General features: G+C 42.9%; 1 protein-coding gene across 1 annotated transcript in view; it reads right to left on the minus strand.

Annotated features, from left to right (window-relative positions):
* Mypn (myopalladin) overlaps positions 1–6,641 on the minus strand; it is an 88,406-nt gene extending 81,765 nt beyond the window's left edge. The window contains exon 1 of the mRNA XM_021174306.2: positions 6,418–6,641. The gene's annotated coding sequence lies outside the window, so the exon portion shown is untranslated. The remainder of the gene's footprint in view (positions 1–6,417) is intronic.
* Positions 6,642–20,486: the final 13,845 nt, after the last annotated feature.

Raw genomic sequence — 20,486 nt, forward strand, 5'->3', positions numbered from 1 at the left:
GCTTGGAAGGCTAACACGGGTACAACGTCATGGGTTCCAGGCTAGCATGGACTACATAGTGAGTTCTGACATGACCTGAACTATAGAGTAAGACCCTGTCTCAAAATAACAACAACAACAAAAAGAAAAGGAGAAAAGGAAGAAGGCCGGATCATATTAGACCTGCAGATCTTGGGAAGGACTTCAAGTTTTCCTACATTCTGAATGGAGAGGATTCTCATAAGAGGCGGTCGTGACGACTGCCTATGTTCCTATGTTGGTGTGGGCCAGTGAGTGGCGGCAGCAGGAGGTGGTGAGGAATGGCTGGATCTGAGATCGCCTGTCAAGTCAGAGGCCAGTGATTTGATCGTAGGATAAGAATGAGAGATGAGAGAAAGACCAGAGTATTTACGGCCGGCGCAGCCGGGTGGCCCACGGGATCAGACTTGGGGAGTGGAAACTCTGAGCCCTCTTAAACATTTTATCTGGGCCGTTCTGTGCCATTTGACTCTAGTCTCATGTTTTGTTCCCTGTAAATTGAAATGCAGGTTTTATGCCACTTTCAGAACAAGATGACTGGTTGCTCTGGAGAAGACTTTTTGGTGTTTGTGAACTGTACCAAGCTGGAAATGAGGCGATCCTGTCAGTCATCCTGAGAGACTTGTCCTAAGACATCCTAAGACAGAGCAGCCACACAAAAAACTTACTGACTTGGCCAAATTTCTTTGTGTTTTCTTTTCCCTATGACTTTTCCTGAGGAGATTCTGCTCTGAGAACTCTTTTGTTTCATTTAAAACAAAATTTGTTAAAACCTTCTCTCTGTCTCTCTGTTTCTGTCTCTGTTTGTCTCTGTCTCTCTCGATCTCTCTCTGTCTCTCTGTCTCTGTCTCTCTCCCTCTCTCTCTCTCTCTCTCTGTCTCTCTGTCTCTGTCTCTGTCTCTGTCTCTGTCTCTGTCTCTGTCTCTGTCTCTCTCCCTCCCTCCCTCCCTCCCTCTCTCTCTCTCTGCAAGGCCTCATTGTGTAGCTCTAGCTGTACAGGAATTCACTACAAAGACCAGATGGACTCAGATTCATAGAGATCCATCTGTCTCTGCCTCCTGTGTGCTGGGATTAAAAGCATGTGCTGTTCTATTGGTCTTTTTTGCTTCTTCTCCAGTACTTGGAGTTGAACCCAGGGCCTCAGGGATGCTGGGCAGGTGCCATTATTAAGCTACATCCCCAACCCATTGGGAATATTTCTTGACTCATTATAACTCAGTATTATCCTTCATCAGGCTCTAAGAAAGTTCATGTACTATAAATTCATCTGTTGCTTATAAAGTGACTATGTAAACTGGGACTCTGGGGATTCATTTCAGTGGTAGAGCACTTGCCTCCTGTGCAGGAGGTCCTGCCTTGGGTCTCCAGCAAACAAACCAATAAACTGTGGTAGTGCCCAGAAAATTGGCAAAGCCCAGCATTAACAATCTCAAATTTAATTATAAGTGCTGGAAAATTATCAATAATTGTTAGTATTATTATTAATACTAACAATGCATGCATTAATGATCAGTAATTAACAATTAATAAACAATCATTATTGTTTCTGGTGCTAGGGACTGAACATAGAGTCTCGCACATGCTAAACATGTCAAGTATAATTATATATTTAATTGGAAAAAATAAACCAACCACAGTGGCTGGAGGTGAGAAGAGGTAGCTCAAGGGTCCACAATCAATGAGACAAAAGCACTATGTTCTGGAGATGCTCTGTATAGCATGTATAGCTAATGGAACAACATAAGCCAACACATAAGTATGTGAGCTATATATATATATATTAATTACTTTGACTAATCACTGTACAATGCATACATCTATCTAAACACTGTTATTTTCATCAGCAAGCACAACTTTTGTCAATTAGCCTTAGTAAAGCTGTAGAACAGGAAATGTCATATATTTATATTTATCTACAGCTCTTTAAACACTGCTGCACATTCAGCGCAGTGTGGGAAGTCCATTCATAAAACAAAACACACCCATAAAGTCCAAACCTAGTTTCCAGATTGACACAAAACACAGCCTCATACTTAATAGTCCTTTATGAAGAACACTGACATAGGAAAATTAGTCATCTTTAAGCAACTCACCTTCAAATGCAGACACAGAAAACAAAGCCCGCTCGCCCCCTGGTTTATCTGTGAGTCTTAAAAATAGAGTGCTGTGCACATGTGAGATAATTATTTCCCACTGATATATAATTACCAGGCCTAGAATTCTCATTAGGGTGATAATAAGGCTGTGTTCTCTGTGGGGCTTTGTTTACATTTTGGGGACAGGTTCTTTTGTAGTCCATGCTGCTCTCAGACCCAACTTGTAGTTGAGAGCGACTTTGAAGTTCTGATCCTCCTGCTTCTGCCTCCTGCGTGCTGTCGTTTTAAAAAATTACATTCATTTATAGTGTGTGTGTGTGTGTGAGAGAGAGAGAGAGAACACATGTGTGCATACATAAGTGTCCATTACATACATGTGGAGATCAGAGAGCAACCTGTGGGAGTTGGCTCTATCCTTCTACCATGTAGGTCCCAGGAATCATACTCAGCTCATTAGTTTTGGCAGTAGACACCTTTATCCACCGAGCCGTCTTACTGGCCCCATTCCCCCCACCCCCAGATAGAATTTTCCTATGTAGCTCAGACTAGCCTTTCAATTCTCCTGCCTCAATTTTCTGAGTGCTTGAGAAATATAAGCAGAATTTCCCAGAATCACCCAGGATATGGGAGTTCTTTGGAGAAAAAAACCCTTACTTGCCCAATAGGCAAATGTCAGTGCAGAGGGACCAGTTCTGGAGAGCTGTGCATGGAACACCTTTTCAACATTTGGCTGTAAGTGAGATGCACTTTATGCACCATTGTGGTGCCTGATCCCCATACTACACCGGTTACCCTCACCTCTGCGTTACTTGTAGTCTATTCATAATGCGAATGGCATTGGGCATTTATATCTGTCTAGATAGACCTGGGGAGTAGATACGTGAAAGTGCCAAAGGTCCAGAACTAATATGACATACTCTCTTAAAGAGCTTCCAGCCTGACGGAAGGAAAACGGTAGATAAAGATAAATCCAGACAACTGACTTGGTGAAAGTATACCCTGAGGCTGAGCCCAGAGGCACACATGTATAAGCCCAGCTCTTAGAAGGCTGAGGTAGGGGTTGGGGGTGTGAGACCAGCTTGGGATAGAGGGGCAAAGCTGAGGCCATGCCCAGGAGCATGGGAGAGGGTCTGTCTCTTTACGGACCCCTCCCTGAAGGCCAGAGGCTGGCAGCGTGAAAGGACTTTGAAATAACAGGGCAGAGGCAAGTGGAAGGAAGGGAGATTGGCTGTACAATGTAGAGGGTGTGATTGTACACAGAGGAGCCACCGACATGAGAGAGATGCTGGAAGAGATTATTGTAAGTGGTCCTGATACCAGAGGCCAGTTACCACTGGATCTGAAATACAGCAAGCAGTTGTATTTCAAACAGATATTCCCAGGATCCATCAATGGAAAGAATCTAGGATCTGAAGGGCCTGGCAGGTAGGAGTCGCTCTGAGGTGTACCATGTAGCATGTACAAAGCCCAGAGTTTGTACTCCAGCATATGAGAGAGAGAGACAGAGAGACAGAGACAGAAAGACAGAGAGACAGAGAGACAGACAGACAGACAGACAGACAGACACACACACACACACACAGAGAGAGAGAGAGAGAGAGAGAGAGAGAGAAGAGTATGAAGGGTTGATGGTAGTCCCAATGACAGGGATGGAAGCTGTCCAAAGCACTGAATAATTATATAGATCAGTGACTCTCAACCTCCCTAGTGCTTCAATCCTTTAATACAGGTCCTCACGTGTGTTGCTACTTCATAACTGCAATTCTGCAACTGTTATGAATTGTAATGCAAATATTTGATATGCGGGATATCTGGTATGTGACCAGTGTGGAAGGGTCGAGACCCACAGGTTGAGAACCACTGATGTAGGGTGTCAAACCCATAAATCTTCCATCAATCCTCCTAAACTCAAATTTTCTTTAAAAAAAAAAAAAAAGTAAAAAGAAAAGGGCCTACTCACATTCTTCAACCTCTGTTTATATCAGTTCTTTGTATGGTAGGTAATTAAGACCTTGAAGGCAGTTCCCTAATTAAACTGGCACATTGTGAGTACATGGTTGGGGGCGGTGAGTGTGGTCTGGAGGCTCTGCTGAGGTTGGGGGTGCAGGTGCCAGTGAAGGGCTATGAGCCAGGCAGCCTGTGCAGAGCGTGTCAAGGTGACTCACTCTGGGAACTCTCTAGTGTCCACAGGTACAGTCACACTGACGCGTATTGCCACCAACAGTATCTGTCTATTCAAAATATGCTTTGGGACTGGAAAGCTGGCCCCAGGGTCAAGAGCACTTGTTGCTCTGGCAGCAGATGCAGGTTCAACTTCCGGGGGCTCCACTTCCGGGGGCTCCAGTGCTCTCTGCTGACCTCTGAGGGCCCCAGACATGCATGTGGTCCACAGACACACAGGCAGGCTGTTCCCTTGAAGCAAACGTGTGACACTTTCAAAAGTGTTGTAAGCATTCTGTAGACAACCATAGGAACTTATGAAAACACGCGTGGAAGTACGTCATTAGCTTTCATTCTCTAGCAAAGGGGAAAAGCTGTTTAAAAAAACAAACAAAAACAAAAAACAAAACCCTTCCCCGGCAATTTCTTTTCAAAACTTATTTTGTAAAAGCTATCTTGGTGAAGTCCAAAACCAGCTCACATAATATTTATACCTATATATCTCTATTTAAATATGCCTCTAAATTTATCATGTTCATAAATTATAGTCCTAGGTGGATACCGTGTAAAACATTTGTTGTTGTTGTATTGTGCATGTATACCACCACATAGTGTGGAGGTCAGAGGATAACCCATGGGAGTCTGTTCTTTCTTTACACAATACGAGCCTTGGGAATGGACCTCAGGTTGGACTCTGGGCAGTATGTGTCTTTACCCATGACACCATCTTGCTGGCCTATATTGTTGCTGCTCATTAGAACAGAAACTTGTGTGGAGCCTATCTGTAAATTAAAGATGTATGAAGAGCTGGTGTTCACAGAATTGTGGCTATCATTAACCACACAGTGTCCGTGGGGATAGAGAACCTTCCAGAATTTGGATAGTTTTACAATGCTATTCCACGGTCCATTTTTATGCTCTCAACCTCTGGAAGTGTCATCTCCATGCATTTCAGATTTTGTGTGGTGGCCTTGATTTTAAATATTTTGCTTGTTGTTGAATAGAATATCAAGAGAGAGAGTATCTCTCTATTCTTGATTTCTTTTAAAAGCACTGCAGATTTTAAATGAAATCTGAGAGTATTATTAAGAAGAAATTGTGAAGTTATGACAAAATTTTAATTCATAGCCTATAAAATTCACTGTCTCATTACTAAATTATTATTAACATGAGAATGTTCATATTGCCTTAGTGATTTGAGAGGAGAAAATCTAGATAGCTGTTTCATCTCTCTCAAACTGCACTATGAACACAGAGTTGGAATTCGTGGGTGAGGTTATGCCATTTCTCCACACCTCTCACTGCTTATGACTGGAGACATGAATGATCTACCTTTCCTCTTAATATAGTCTTAAAAATATTCAAGATGTACATCTTATTACTGCTAAGGGCTAAGAGTGCAGTGTACCAGGCCAAACATTTGCAAGTGGCTGTCAAGTATCTCTAATAGAACTGGAGAGAGGGACGGGAGGAGGAGGGAGGGGAGAGGGTAGGGCAAGAGGAAAGAGAAGGAAAAAGAGAGGAGGAAGGGGAGAGAGAGGAGGGGGAGAGGAGAGGAGAGGGGAGAGAGAGACAGAGAGAGAGAGAGAGAGAGAGAGAGAGAGCAAGCAAGCGCTAGAGAGCGAAGTGTCTCTTGAGCAGGCTTTCTGCAGCTGTTGTGCACATTAATCCAGGGAGCAGATCTCCCAACACTAAATTTAGCAAGCAAGCAGATCCTTTTACAGGATAAAAAAAAAAAGTTTTAAATGAAAGCCTCCAACCATGGAGCCTCATTATTTTAGATTTGATTTCCTTTAAGAAGGAAACGGGCCTAGCACCCATGTTCTCCGTATAAACGACTTTAGTATAATCGACGAGTTCGTAGAAAATGTCAGTAACATTTGTCGGAGAGATCCCCTGTTCAGGTATCTCCCCTTAGAACTCCAGTAGGATACAGACTCTGTGAGTCTCAGCCCCTATTCCAAACGCTTTGGAATAGAAAGCCTCATTTCCCGTTTAATTGTGTACCTCGTGACACATAATTAGAAAGTTATCCTAGGTCTCACGGTAAGGAGCAGTAATCAGCTGCCTCAAATACCCTCTTTCTCTGTTGTCAGTAACCCTCTCTCAGAACACACTTTTCAGTCTTAAATCCAGATATTACCTTTCTTTTTTTAGGTGACCCAGATGACGATGTCCAAGCCAGGCAAGCTTCTGTGACGGCAGTTATCCAAGGAGCAGGTTTGGATGAAAACGCTGGAGAAAGGGAAAAGTCTTCACGCCCTTGGAGAGAGAGAGTGGCTGTCCATAGAGAGCGAGGAGTTAACCGTAGTTTTGGTGAGGGTGGCTGATAGAAGCTGGGCAACCGTTACCACTGCGGCCAGAGCATTTGTCAGCTCTCAGGTCCCAAGTTATTTTGAGCTGTATAAACCATGTGCCTGCGAAACATTCCACCTGATTGGACAGGAGAACACTGAGCAAAGGGATTCCATTGCGGGACAGCACCTACGGGAGCTGGGGTCAGTGGTATTTTTCTACCTACGGAATTTCATTTACCGCCAGAACGACAAGGTGTTTATTGATTGATATTTTGAATTAATAGTAAATGAAATACATCACACTCTGCCTGTCCAAAAAAAAAAAAATGCCATTACTTTAAATGCGAATTGGAATTTGTTACTTTTTTGTTAATTTTTAAAAATATATATTTATCTTTGTGAGTGTGAGTGTGTGTGTGTGGGGGGGTGCACAGGTACCATAGTGTGCATGTGGGATAGCTTTTGGGAGCTGGTTCTCCTCTTCCACCTCCACTGGAAGGAACACAGGGGTCAAATTCAGATCGCCAGTTAAGTACCTTTACCCTCTGAGCCATCCAACGGGTCCAATATCTTTCATTTTAATCAATGGAAAACTTAAACTCTCATTTAATGACTAAGATACTGAGGAAGTCTGCCTATGTAAAGGAAGTAAGAAGCTGAAGTTAATAGCTTAAAGCAAAGAGCCTTTTAAAACTGTCTGTCCACGGGGAACTGATTCCAAATTACAGACAAAGTAAAGGAAAAACCCATTAGCTTGGGAATAAATACAGGAACAACTGCATTTGAAAGATCTTCCTCCAAAGGTCCAAATTAAGCCAGATGTGGTGACACACGCCTTTAATCCCAGCACTCAGGAGGCAGAGGCAGGTGGATCTCTGTGAGTTCTAGGCCGACCTGGTCTACCTAGCAAGTTCCAGGCCAACTAGGGCGACACGGTGAGACACCCTGTCAAAAACCAAACCAAACCAAATAAAACCTCACAAGTTGGATAAGCTTAGAAGTTAAAATGGGGGCTAGCAAGATAGCTCAGGGGTAAAAGGTTTTTGTCCCCAAGCTGATGACCTGAATTCACTTCCTGGGAGCCAATGGTGAAAAGAAAGAATGAGCTGACCCATGTGCTTGGGTGTGTGCGTGTGAATACATACATACATTTATGCATGCATGCATACATACATACATACATACATACATACATATATACAATAAAAAATTTTGATTTTTAGAAAAGCTATGAAACTGGAAGGATGACGCCCAGGTGAGAGTGTTTACTGCTGTTATAGATGACACGAACGTGGTTTCCAGAACCTTTGTCAGGCGGCTCACAATTGCCCATAACTCCAGACCACGCACACAGATATCTCTGGCTTCCTCCAGCACTGCACTCACGTGCATGTGCACACTATGCACACACACACACACACACAACACATACCACACACATACACACACACCACACACACAACAGACACACATACCACATACACACCACACACAGATACCACACACACATACATACCACACACACATACACACAAACACCGCACACACACACACACACACAAACACCGCACACACACACACACACACACACACACACACATACATTCCCACACATCACACATGCACACACATACCACACTCACATACCACACACACATCACACATCCACACTCACATACCACACACACTCAAAACTGCTTAAGTTAAAATGACTACTAACACACACAATATAACTCTTATTAACATATTAGTACCTGGAGATAACTTCCTGTATATTATTTTGAAAAAATAATCAATGCTAGATGTCTTCTTTGGTAAGCATTACCAATCAACAAGAAAAAGAAAAAAAAAATCTGCTCAGAGAGTAGTCTTGTAAAAGTAGAGGTTCTTTAATGTTGATTTCATAGATTTTTTTTTGATTATGAGTTTAAAAAACATTAGCTCTATTAGTACAAATTAAGTGACAGTTTAATACTGCAATCTTAGAAAATTATATTTTCTTTCTCCCTTTCCTTCTTTCTCTTCCTTCCTTCCTTCCTTCCTTCCTTCCTTCCTTCCTTCCTTTCTTTTTCTTCCTTTCTCTCTCTCTTTCTCTCTTTCTCTTTTTCTTTCTGTCTTTCTCTCTTTCTGTCTTTCTCTCTCTCTTTCTCTCTCTCTCTCTCTTTCTTTCTTTCTTTCTTTCTTTCTTTCTTTTTCTTTGAAACAGGGTTTCTCTCTGTAGCCCTGGCTGTCCTGAAACTTTGTAGATCAGGCTGGCCTCTGTAGACCTGCCTCTGTCTCCCAAGTGCTATGACTAAAAGCAGAAATTATTTTCTCAAGGATTGTTCTTAAATTCTTGTGGCCTGAGATGGATTGTCTAAAAATTTAGCTTTGTTATTAAATCACATGACCACACAACTGTTAACAAGTTTGTTTCCTTCTTTTTTCCTTCCTTCCTTTCTTTCTTTTCCCCGCCTGCTCCCCCCCCCCTTTTTTTTTTTTTTTTACTTTGAGACAGGGCTTTTCTATGTAGCCTTGGCTGTCCTGAAATTCACTTTGTAGACCTGGCCTCAAACTCACAGAGATCCACCTGCCTGTGCCTCCTGAATGTGCAAGTTTCTTTACATCCATTTGTCACTCTACATCCAAACATCATTGCATACATCAATAAATATTTACTTAGTTTTCACCGTGAGCCACGCAGTGTGCCCAAAGAGTGTGCCAGATGCTCACATCTCCTTGTGTGTGTGCATGAAGAGTGTGCCGGGTACTCACATCATCTCCCCGCCCTCATGAAGCTTACAAGAGGCCTTTCTCCTCTTCAGTCATCTCGAGACTCTCCATAGAGCGTTGGATAGAGATGATGTTTGCCTATTGTGGTCACAGCAGGGCTTCACCAGACTTTTAAAGTTACCAGAGCTTATGTTTATACTGGGGGAGAGAGAAAAGGCGCGCAGGAAGGGCTGGGTTATCTGGTTAGATTACTTTTAGAAATTTTAAATTAAATTTAATTTTAAAATTGGCATACAAAGTAACAGACTCCTGCGTGGCATTTTTTAATACACACTTCATTTTGGTTGATCCTCTCCCTCACACTGTTCCCCCCACCCCCATCTCTCTGTTGCCCTCATCCCTCCATAGCCCCTTCCATCCCCAGAGGTCCCATTCCACTTCTGTATCACATGTAGTTTATCATCCTCCACAATCTCCCTGAACATCAAGACTATTTAAGTTTGACATTTCGTGGTAGCTCTGCAGACTAGGCTGGCCTTGAACTCAGAAATCCACCTGCCTTGCCCACCCAGTGCTGGGATCAAAGGTGTGCACCACTCCCACCCTAAGGCAACACATTCTTGCAATCTTTGTACTTGGGAGGCTGAGGCAGGAGGACTGCTGTGAATTCAAGGCCAGCTTGCATGACTGGGCTACAGAGAGAGAGACCCTTTCTTAAAAAATAAAAAACAAAACAACAGCAATAAAGTGGGTCTTGGGTTGGGTACACAGTGTAGTGTCACAGCATTTACTCACCACTCACAAGGCCCTGGGTTCAGTCCCACCCTCCCAGCATCCCCAAAACAAATGAAGACCTTCTATCCCGACTAAGTCTTAAGTTGTAATCAGTATCAGGGGTGCAGACATGGAAAAGTGCAACTTCTTTTTTGAGGTGTGAATAGGTGTACCACAAATTGATCTTCCAAGGGGAAATATCGACTATGAGGCAACATGTTCACTTCCCTGAAAACTGCCATGACAGACTTGATGGATTACCTTTTTCCCCCCTTCCCTTCTCCCTCTTGCTCTGGTCATGCTGGATCAGGCCCCCACTCGCTCCAGGCTGTGCTTGCTCCAGCCCATAGGATTTTATTTATTTGTTTCTCATTATGGATGGTTGTGAGCCACAATGTCATTGCTGGGATTTGAACTCATGACCTCCGGAAGAGCAGTCATTGCTCTTAACTGCTGAGCCATCTCCCCAGCCTGGTAGCTTACCTTTTAATCTATAGATAAGACACTGAGTTTGGAGGAAACCCATACTCAAAGATTGACCAGAGTTGGTAAGACAGTGAAGCTAGGAATCCATACAAAGCATTAATATCTGTTTAAAATATAAAAGGATTACAGAAGGAACCAAGAATTTCTGTGTTCTGTCTGTCTGTCGGTCTATCTAGCTCTCTTTCTCGCTGTGACATTTTGAAAAACAAACACTGTATACATTCTTAGGCTCTTAATAAAGCTAAATATTAGGTGTCTAAGTCACTTAGGTATCTAGGTATTACTCAGCAATTATGAGGTGAGTGTTTTGCTTATAACGTCTCAAACTCTCATTCTAGATTTTAGCCTTAGTCTTTGCCTTGCTTATCAGGAATAATTAGGCAAATATTATACCACAAGCCTTCTAAGTCTCAGCAGTGTTTATTGGTACAGAGAAGAATTCTTAAAGTGCTTTAAAACCTAACCCAGTAGATTAACTTACTGGTGACAAGCAGGTACAAAGTTACACGGTTGCAAGCCTTCCCCTTAAAGCAGTGCAGCCCAGCTCATCTGTGTTACAGTGTCCCTCATGAGCCGGACCCTCTGCTTGTCTTCAGCTGTATCCGTAATTCACTTATGTGCTAGAGACAGAGCTTAGTCACCCTGGGACGAGCTATAGCCATGCCAAGGAATCTGGGCGTCTCCGACAGAGTTGTCTTCACTTGGAGGGGAGACACGAATTTCCATACTAGGGGATTCTAGGAGATTCGTATAACATTTTGATATGCTATTTTCTGTATTGATATAAACTCTAATGTCTAAAAGGGGCTGCTCTCACATACTGAAGTTTTAATAACCTTTGGCTTAAAGTTCATAATTTTATATTGTGGTCCCTTCCTCTAGTATTATATTTAAAGACCACCGATATAAATTCATCTCCCAGATTTTTATAACGAAAACAAGTTTCACCCTAGAGACAAGTTCTTGACCATTCTGAATAAGGAGGTAAGTGACAGGGCATAGACTGTGGTCCAACCCTCTGAGGTAACTGAGAAATACAATGAGATCCTTAAGAAGCGTCTCTTTTTGCCTTAAAAATTTTTTTACCTGGGAAAACTAAAACAAAACAAAACAAAAACCTAAAAATTGTCAGTTCAAAATGCGTCCAGTTATAAGAGCTTTCAACAATTCCCTTTCACAGCTAACTAGAACACCTCTTTATAAGCATGAGGCTAACAAGGTAAGCTGCCGTTACCTGTTTCAGGAGAGGCGCCATCCCTGGATCAATCAAGCAGGATCAACTAAAGCCCGGCCATCACTGCCTGACTGTGTCAGACACAAAAGCAGCGTGGAGGAAATGTGACCCGGCCCAGCCTGAGTAATGAAGGGTATTTACAGGGTTCCCTTGCAGATCCAGGGACAGTCACTTAGAACACATTGCTCTTTCAGATCGACTTTAATAGCCCAGCCTCTGCGACTAGCCTCCAGTGGTGGTGGGGGTGGATAATGACTGGGCTGGCTGAGGACACGGACAGGGTCGGTCTCTCAGATGAGTTAGAGAAGAAGGTGGGGAGAAAATTCTAAAGAACATCAGCCAAACTGAGTGTGTATGGCAACAACACTGGACAACATGACAGCAAGGAAAGTTGTTGCTTTCTATGTTAGCTAGAGAATAAATTAAAAACAAGAAATTCTGAAAAACAAAGTTTAAGGACATAGAAAGGCTTTATTTGGTACAACACAGAGGCTACGGGTGAAACGTTTAGTTCAGTAAATGAGGGGGAACAATCGGTTACCATTGCTAAACACTTTGAGTTTGTACCCCCAGTTTTAAGGTAAAGCAATACAGTGCTATATTTAGTAACACAGAGAAATGCTTATCTTACTGTGCTGTTGGTATGAATATTGAAAGTATAGCTGATTTCATATCAAAGTTTCATATCAAACACATCAAAGTTCATATTGCATAAAAAGTATTACTTCCAAGGGGGGGATTTTTTTTAAAGATTTTGTTTGGTTTTGAGACAGGGTTTCTCTACATAGTCCTGGCTGTCCTGGAACCCACTCTGTAGATCAGGCTGATCTAGAACTCAGAGACTCACCTACCTGCCTCTGCTTCCCAAGTGCTGGGATAAATGAGCGACCACTGCCCTGCCAAAAGATTTATTTTTAATTATGTGCCTGTGACAGTGTATGTCACTCATGTGGGGGCCAGAAGAGGGTGTCAGGTGCAGTAATAATGAATCTCCTAACACGGGTGCTGGAAAACAGAACTATGTGGGTGCTGGGATTTGAACCCAGGTCCTCTGCAAGAGCAGTAAGCATTCTTAACTTCTGAGACATCCCTTCTAGTCCCTGTTCCCAGAAGTTTGTGCAAGTGCTGCTCCCTGAGACTGGGTGTGTACTTTGATAGCAAAGTGTGAAAAGTGTATATATAGTGTGCATGAGCCCCTGGGCTGAATCTGCAGCACATGTGCACATGGGTGTATGCACACAAACATGCAAATACACATAAAGATGAATGATAAACATCCTGTTCATGAAGCATAGAACCATCTACAATGAGTATATACAGTGTGTGTGTGGGGGGGGGGAGTATCTATTTGGCAGATTACCTCAGGTATTCACATACTAGATGAGAATAAAGCACAAACTCAGCTGGTTGATTCTAGGATGTGTGTGTTCAGACTTTCACATTTCTGCACTCGGTATGTGGCCTACAATTGGCCAAACTTTCTGGTTAACAACAAACAAACAAACAAAATAGTGAAGGAAGAGTGGGTACTAGAGAAATGGGTCAGCAGTGAAGAGCACTTGCTGCTCTTATAGAGAACCTAGGCTCAATTTCCAGACCCCACAGGGTGGTTCACAACCATTTGTAATGCCAGCTCCAGAGGGTCTGCTGTACTCTTTCTTCTGGCTTCCACAAGCACCAGACATGCAAATGCTGTCCAGACCTACATTCAGGCCAAACGCCCACACACATAAAATAAAATAAGAACAACAAACAAAAATTGTGGTGGAGTTCAACTCAGGACTCCAGCTTAGGGCATCATCTTGTATCCCTCAAGAGCAAGGCTTCTTCTTGCAGTAGACGTCAGTTACCACAGAGACCCTCAACTGGCCAATAAGCACAGAATAAGAGCCTGGAATGGCAGGCCTGAACAGGATGTACACATCATATCCCTCCCCAAAAGCCTCAGGGATCTTTGTGAAAGAGGAGGCAGAAAGATTTTAAGAGTCAGAGGTAATAGATAGCATCAAGGAAATGGTGGGTTTTCTTGGGCGCAGAGGAGCCAGTATACATAGGACAGCAATTGTGACCACCCACATTCACAAGACCCATGCAAACCCACGCCACACAAAATCCCTCCAGGGAGCTGGGGAAGTGGGCACGGAATGCCACCCCTAGTTGGAGAGTGACTGGAATCTGTCACCAGGAGAGGAAGAGTTGGTTTTCTCTAGTGATGTGAGACCCCTGGTAGGCAGACCACATTCCAGGACAAGCCCGGCTCTTAAGAGTAGTTAAGCAATACAAACTGGACTCTCTGGGGGAAAGAAAAGAAGCCAACTCCAAGTTGGGTGGGTAGGGAGGTAAGACACGGGGTAGAGTATACCTAGGAGGAGCTAGACAAGGGAAACCAAAAATCAAACCACATTGTATGAAATTCTCAAGGAATAAAAAAAAAAATATTTTTAAAGTATTCTGTGACTAACACTGAGTTAAGAAAAATCCAAAACAATTAGTATCAGATAGACAATGATATTAATTTGTCATTTTGGTAAAAAAAGAAGAAGGAGGAGGAGGGGAAGGGGGTGGGGAGGAGGAGGGGAAGGGAGAGGGGGAGGAGAGGGGGAGGAGAAGGGGAAGGAAAGAAGAAGAAGAAGAAGAAGAAGAAGAAGAAGAAGAAGAAGAAGAAGAAGAAGAAGAAGAAGAAGAAGAAGAAGAAGAAGAAGAAGTAGTAGTAGTAGTAGTAGTTAGCGTTCCGGTGTTATGCACTAGAAACTTAGCTAGCTAAGAGGGTCATATAGGTTGTACTTGACATAATCCATTCTTTCAATATGTGACAATATGGGGGGGTCTCAAAAGAAGTTAAAAACATGTTCAAGCCCACACAAGTAAATGTTTGAGCCAAAATTAAATCTAGGCCCATAGCCATTGCAAAATAATTAAATGTTCCCACTTTCACAGTTTTGTTAAAAGAAAAAAGGCCCAGGGTTAAAACAAATATGAAACATGACTGTCCTTTTAGTGAATATCCTAAAGACATTCTATGTTCAACTTTAAGTTATGTTTCTGATGGACACACTGGAATCCTTCGGGATGAGTGGACAAATAGAATGAAGGAAAATTTTGGGGGGTGGGGAAAGGAGATGCTCTTGAATATTCCCTACTGCTGAAGTTTAGCTTGCAACATGGCTTGCTCTGCAGACAAGCAGGGCCCAGGTGCTCAGAGGTAGGGAACTAACGGGCAGAAAGAGGCTTTCCAGGGCTCCTTTGGGGTTTCTATTCAAGATAGCAATTTGCTGAAACAATTTAAGAGCATTGTTCATTTGAAACGAAGTTTAAATGCTATTTCTGAACACATTCCCACGAGTCAATACTTTTTCACTTTTGCAAGACAGAGCTGGGAAAATGGAATGGAGTTCACACTGCAGAATGTTAGTGTGGAACGTGCTAGCAAGCCAGGCTCTGGGTGATCCCACTCAGAGTCTATTTTTGAGCGACAAGGTCATCTCAGAATCGAAGTTCAGTGTTCTTCTTCATGATCTGAGTAACCACATTAGCACTACCAAAGGGAAACAATGGAGAAATGGGAAACAATGTTTCTTCTGTTTGTCCGTTTTTCAATAGAAGGTTTCTCTGTGTAGCTCTGGCTGTCCAGAGACTCCCTCTGTAGACTAGGCTGGTCTTGAATTCACAGCTTTGCCTGCCTTCCAAGTATGAGGATTGGCAGGAGCCAGGCTTTCTAACTTTGAGAGTTGGTGTTTTCTGGACATGGTAACTTCCTGACAAGTAAAGGCGACATACAAATGGAAGAAGGCTTTTTAAAAATCGCTTTATTATGCTTTTTTTTATTTTCCATTCTGCTCATCTCCCAACTGCTCTTCATTCCAAACCAAGGATGGGTTATTTAAGGCCTAGCCTAAACAAAGTCTCCTGGTCCAAGGTAATGAGCATGTGTGCTCATTTGGATCTCCTCCCCTTCATCTTCCGGCCTAGGCAGTAAGCTTCAATCCAAAATGTGGCCACTAACAGGACCATGGAAATAGACGGTGTTGCAGAGAAGCTTTAAGCACAAAAACTCTGTACGGTGAACAATGGACAGTAGATAAGTCTATTTGGTTGCCCACCTGGTCATAGGGTAGTGTTCTAATCAAGAGTAAGAAGAAACGACACATATTGAAATAAGCACACCACATCCGACATGCATGTGCAGTTGCTATATATTGGAAAGCCCTGGTCTAATTAGAAATATGATCACCATGTCCGGTGACAATAGGTCTCACCAACCATTCTTCTGCACGAATCCTGCCTTCAGGGAAAAGCTTCCCCAACACTCCCTTCTCTCCTATCTCTTTGCTGTTTCTTTTCCTGTAATTAAACAACTACTGGCTGCCTGTTTCTTTGAGTTCCTCATCCGTCTGCCTGAGCTCCTAAGCACTGGGATTACAGGCATGTGCTGCCTTGCTCCACTCCTCGTACATTGCTGAATTAAACTTTCATTGTATACCCAGGCAAATTCCTTGAAAATCAGAGCCATAAAAATGTTTTTTAATAGATTTATTTGTGTGTGCCTTGTGTGTGTATGTCCTGTATGTGTGTATACACACACACATATGCCTGAAAAGTCCAGAAGAGGGCACTGGATTCACCTGAAGCTGGAGTTACATGTGATTCTGAGTCACTTGCTCTGAGGCTGGGACAGTCCTTCCTCCCGTCCTCTGATAGAGCGGTAAACGCTCTTAACTGCTGAGCCATGTTTCCGCCCCTCTCCCCATAATTTTCCTTATTTATTTATTTAGAGACAGGGTCTCACTATGTAGTCCTAGCCAGGAATTCACTGTCTCATAGACCAGACTGGCCTCAAATTCAGAGATCTGCCTGACTCTGCCTCCCAAACTCTGGGCTTAAAGGCATGTGCCACTATGCCCAACTTCCCCATAAAACATTTTAACCACACAATTAAATTGTCAAGACAGCACAAAACAGCCAGGTAACAACTGTCTGCCTGTGACTTGCCATGAAGATTAAGTCTACAGTATTCAGTTGTCCTAAATTATTCTAATCCAATTCATACTTGCTCAGCACTTCCTATGTGTTACAAGAGACCAAATGGCCTAAAATCTCTTCAATGATGGCTAAGTTATTCCTAATGATATCTAACCCATGATAATAATGGGTTATGATATTTAACCAACCAAATGCTATGAGGAGAATGCTTGGATATTCACTGTGTACTGGTTACAAAGTGGAGAGCCCTGTGAGCTGTTGGCTCAGCGAACGCTCAGTTTCTGGCTTAGAGGAGGAGAATCCTTACATTTGGAATAGGCTTGGCGCTGTCAGGTGTTCATCTTCCCCAGGGAGACTTTCAAAGATGCCTCCTCTAGGGTCCTTCACACCTCTGCAGCATCTCCAGTGACCAGACGATCACTTTTCCTGATTGCCTCTCCAAAGCCTTTGTTTTATATTTGTCCTTGATTTCTATCTGCCCCATGAAGATAAGATGGTTTCCTATTGGTCTCTTGGTTTGTTTTTGTTTTTGTTTTTGTTTTTTCCTCTCTTGGGTTTTACAATTCCTGACCCTAAGAGGGCAACTCTGTCTACTCCCATGCCTTGATTTTGCGGAGTCCAGCTCGAGGTCTCAGCGAAGCTTTTCATTTTTCCTAGAAGTAAGGAATATATTGGAAACGCATTGTATCAAAATTTCAATTACTTGTTACTGTATCCTGATTGGATTTACTCTTTGAAACACAGATAAACAGGATGAGTCCCTTTGCTCCCTGAGCGATGCTCTGATCCTAGGCCAGCAGCCAAGCTTTGTTTTCATTGCTCTGGTTAACTTAAGGACAATGCAACTCGGGAAGTCTGGGTCATTGTCCCTATTTTATGGACGATGAACCTGAAAGCATAAATTATATGCCTTTATGGTTTTTGCAGATTCAAGGGCCTGAAAAAGATCACTTAAGGTGTACTATGTCATTATCTTCTGTTTATAGAGGAAGATACTAAAGATCAGAGAAGAAATTTGTACAAAGCCACTCCAGGCTGTGACTCACACCCGGGTCTGCTGGATGCCAAAGCCAAGCTTTTCCGTCTGCCAGCAAGCCCCGCTTCAGTGGCGTACCCACCTGTTAGTCATACACTTAGGAATCAGTTTGGGGTTGGGAGAACCTTGGCAGAGGTAGAATAGTGAGAAGACATGTGTTATTGTTAGATCCTGATGGCTACTAACTCCCTCCCAAGTTCTCCCAAGTCCTTTGCAATCCAGGTGCTTTACACTGTCTGGTGGGTCAAAGAAGCAACATAGTTCATCTAGGCAACAATAACAATTCTCTCTGTATCTGCAGACTAGAAGGCACCGGATAGTCAAGCAGTGAGGCTGTTTAGCTACAATCTTTTAAGTAGACACATCCTTAAGTCAACCAATCTCTCTCTCTCTCTCTCTCTCTCTCTCTCTCTCTCTCTCTCTCTCTCTCTCTCTTTGTTTTTTGAGACAGGGCCTCACTATGTAGCTCTGTCCCGAAACTCTGTAGACTCTGATCTGAAACTCAGAGATCCTCCTGCCTCTGCCTCCCAAGTGTTGGGATTAAAGGCTAGCACCACCAATGCTGTGCTAGCATTCCATCTTTTTAGAGTTATTTCCAGTTACAGTGCCAGTAAAAACAAGGAGCTGAGTGCCAGGGTTCGAACTTTTGTAGCCCTAGCTATTCGGGAGGCTGAGGTAGGAGGAATGCTTGGAGCCAGGACTGCAAAGCAGCCTGGACAATGTGGTACAGTCTATCCTATGAACAACTAAATAAAAACAAAAGTAACAGGACAGTACTGTCACCAAGGCTGGTCTTTACTGTGATTATTTAGTATGTAGAAAAGTTGTTTCACAGTGCTGTGCTGTGTGTGAGGACACACCAGCAGTAAAACCCACATCAGGAACAACACCGAGTAGAACAGGCAGCTGCAAGAAACCCTTGAAGATTGTTTTATATCTCTAGATAGTAGTTACTATAAACATTATCTTACAGAGTGATGATATCTGTTGAGAATCAGACTGATTTATTTATCTATCGAAATGTAAATCAAATTGCTTCATGAACTGTACTTTAAAGGTCATCTATCCTAGTAAACTGTATTCCCTAGTATAGTGAGAATTCTGGAATTTTGGTTCCAAAAAAAAAAAAAAAGCCACAGAGACACAAGAATGTGTTTTCATTTTAATCATAGGTGTAGGGATGTGGGGCTGCTATGGACTGTCCTCGGCAGCTGACTGTGATTTGCCTCCTGCTCTAGCAGAGGTGTGGTTTTGCTAGCTGTGTGTGAACTTTCCAGAGGGTATATAAATGCTAGCGCCCTATAGGAGGGTTGAGTTGTGGTTTGTTAGTGGTCATGCTCAAAGAAGAAACATGAAAAGAGAAATTAGTCCCTCTGGAATCATAAGTCCAAATAAACTTGATCTACAAGAAAAAAAAAAGAAAGAAAGAAAAGAGAAATTAGATTCAAGGATCTCTCTCTCTCTCTCTCTCTCTCTCTCTCTCTCTCTCTCTCTCTCTCTCTCTCCCTCTCTCCCTCCCTCCCTCCCTCCCTCTATCCTTTTTTCTCTCCTATCTTGTGATGGAGTAAAGCAAGGGGGATAAGGAGGATGAGACAGAGAAGAATCCACAAAGTAGCAAGGACTAGCTATACCCTAGCTACTATGAGGAAGTGCCATCTCATAAAATACAAACTCAGATTTTTTGTTGTTGTTGTTGTTCTGCTTTTTGAGACAGGTTTTTACTGTGTATCCCTGGCTGTCCTAGAACTCACTATGAAGACCAGGCTGGCCTCAAACTCACCGAGATCTGCCTGCTTCTGCCTCCAGAATGCTGGGATTAAAGGTGTGAGCCACCATGCCCAGCTCAGAAACCGTTTTTTTAAAAAAGATGAGCATGATCATGTGAGCTTGTAATCTCAGCACTGGGCAGCAGAGACAGGCCAATTCCTGGGACTCCCTGGTCAGCATAGGCTACTTGGCAAGTTCCAGGTCAGGGTGAGAGCCTGTCTCAAAAGTAAGGTGGACATTGCTTGAAGAACACAGTCTGAGGTTGTCTGCTGGCCTCCACTTGCATACACACGAACTCACACCTGCACACAGCTGTGCATCCCATATATACATACACAAAGGTGTCAGGTATATAGGAAGATGCAAAAGAGGAAGTCAAGCGTGTGCTATAATGGGCAGAATGTAATTGTATTTTAACCACCACTTACTGCCTGAGAAACTTCTAGCAGGCTATTGAATCTCCTTATGCTTCAGTTTATTCGTTTCTAATAAATGGAAAGCCAGGTACAGTGAGGTGCCCCTAAAGTCTCAGCATCCTGGAGGCTAAAGTGGGAAGATTATTTGAACCCAGAGTTTGAGACCAGTCTGGGCAACACCTTGAGATCCTGGGTAAACGAATAATAGAAAATGTTAATAAATAAATAAACTTTAAGGGGGGGATTGTGGGAACTATATACACAGGAATTCTTAATGTGAACATTATTAATACTCTTCCATCAGTGCCTGGATCCTTGCAAGTGAGCGACATAGTTAAGCACCACTCTTGTTACAAAATGTATCTTAAGCCGGGTGTTAGCACTGTGTAGCTGTAATCCCAGGACTCTGGAAGCAGAGGCAAGAGGATCACCACAACTTCTGGGGTGCTTTGGATCATGACTGGAGTGCCGGGCTAGCCATGACTATACAGCAAGACTCTGTCATTGAAT

Source organism: Mus caroli, chromosome 10 (genome assembly GCF_900094665.2).
Source record: "Mus caroli chromosome 10, CAROLI_EIJ_v1.1, whole genome shotgun sequence".
Lineage (NCBI taxonomy): Eukaryota > Metazoa > Chordata > Mammalia > Rodentia > Muridae > Mus > Mus caroli.